The following is a 2054-nucleotide window of genomic DNA, read 5'->3' as shown; positions in this document are numbered from 1 at the left end:
ATGTTTATTTTATAATTTAAATTAAAAATAATTAATAGTACTTAGCAATATGTTGATGAATAATGTTCTTAAATATTTTAAATGGAGTACATTTGATTTTAAAATTATTCTACCCTTCAATTTTATCAAAATATCTATTCATAGCTATCCTTTATTCTTTTATAAAATCCAAATTTCTAACCCTAATTCCCAAATCAAACTCAAAAACCTTAATTTCCCATGTTCGGAACCCTAACCCTTATTCCATCCGCCACCCTCACTCACGGACAACACACACACACACACACGCATAGAGAGGAGATCTGAGGAAGTGCTAGTGCCGACGGAAGGGAGGATGAGAGTCGCCGGCCTGGTGCCACTGTCGCCATCGCATCCTGCCATCCCTGCCACCATGAAGCCGCCAAACTAGGCTGAGGGAGAGAGATATTGAAACGAGCTTTGAGGAAGAGTGTTGCGCGAAAATGGAGAGGGAGAGGCGGTGTTGCGGGCTGGCAATCAAGGGAGCTGTTGCTGCGAACTCATCACCGTTGAAGAGAAGCTGCCATCGCGTCCTATTTGCCATCACCGTCAGTTCACCACGTCGTGTTGCCGTCGATGAAGCTTCTATTACCACCGTTAATCGCGAACAGAGGAGAGCGAGAGAGACCAAAGATGTGGGAGAGAAGAGGTGATGAACGAAGCCGTCAGTGAAGCCTTGGCCGTCGCTGCCAGAGGCGTGAAGGAAGGGAGGTAGAACTGCGTTAGCTAGAGGAGCTACGGTGATTACTGTTGCTGCCGCTAGTGTAGTCCTCCGTCAAGCTGAAGGCTGCCATCGCCGTCGGAAACCACCTTTAGAATCGCTACTGTTTTAGTGAGCTTTATCCTGTTTCTGATTCTTCCTTGTTCAACCAATTGGTTTCTACTTTGAAGCTTGTCACTGAAACTGTTTGTATTGAATAAAGTGGGTATTGTAAATTACCTTGCCATCGCCGTTACTAGAGGTAGCTACCGGCTCTGTTTGGAGGTTGCTGCTGAGTCACCACCAAAGCTGAGAACAGGTACTGGAATCTGATGGAGCGTCACTACTACTGTGGATTCGTAATATTGGGTTTGTCTCGTTTAAATTCTTCAATTTTGGCTAATTGAGGTAGGGGATTTATTTTTAAAATTAAATATTTTTAATTTAGAATGCCTACAAGGTTAATTGGATAATTGCAAATAGTTAACAATGGTTAAAAATTGATTAATTGATGTGAATTGCTTGAAATGTGTTTGAGAATAGTTAGCTATTGTGATTATTGTGAATAATGAACTAGAATTGGATGTAGTTGTGATGACTCTAAATTATAAGTGAAATTAGATGCGGTTGTGAATTGTATTTTGAATTATTGATTTTTGTGATGAATTGGTTGAGATTCTGATCTTAAATGAATTACTTTGAATTGTTTGATATTGAATTGGAATTTTAACATATTGGAATGGCTGTGAAATGGACTTGCGACAGGTTGGAATTGGTTGCAATGTGGCTTTGAATGGTGATTTATTTAATGTTACTTATTAAATTAAAATATGATCAGTTAATTATTGAAAATTTGACATTTTGATAATTAATGAATGGAGTTTAGATTATGGATGTGATTGTGACTGGTTTTTTATGCTAGGGCATCCAATTTTCTTTTCAATAGATTCCTCTTGGCAGTAATTGGCTTAATTTTATAGGGACTCAACCAAAAAAAAAATTGGTGCAGGGACCCAAATAAAAGGAAAAAAAAGTGTAGGAATCCAATTAAAAAAAAATTGGTGCAAGGACCCAATTAAAAAGAAAAAAAGTACAGGGACCTAATTAAAAATTTCGTGAAACTATAAGGACTAACAGAGTAATTAAACCTTATTTTAATTAAAATATTTTTATATTGTCATTGTTTGTAGATAGGTGACGTATGTTTATTTTAATTTTATTATTTTTATATTATCATTAACTACTCTATATTATTATTTTTATATTATTTAAGTTTAAAATTTCAAAAATCATTAAATTAATAGATTTTAAATTCAAAAGAAAAAGTGGTTGATCA

Source organism: Arachis ipaensis, chromosome B10 (assembly GCF_000816755.2).
Source record: "Arachis ipaensis cultivar K30076 chromosome B10, Araip1.1, whole genome shotgun sequence".
NCBI lineage: Eukaryota > Viridiplantae > Streptophyta > Magnoliopsida > Fabales > Fabaceae > Arachis > Arachis ipaensis.
The sequence above is the reverse complement of the archived record's forward strand: the minus strand, read 5'-3'. Positions refer to the sequence as shown.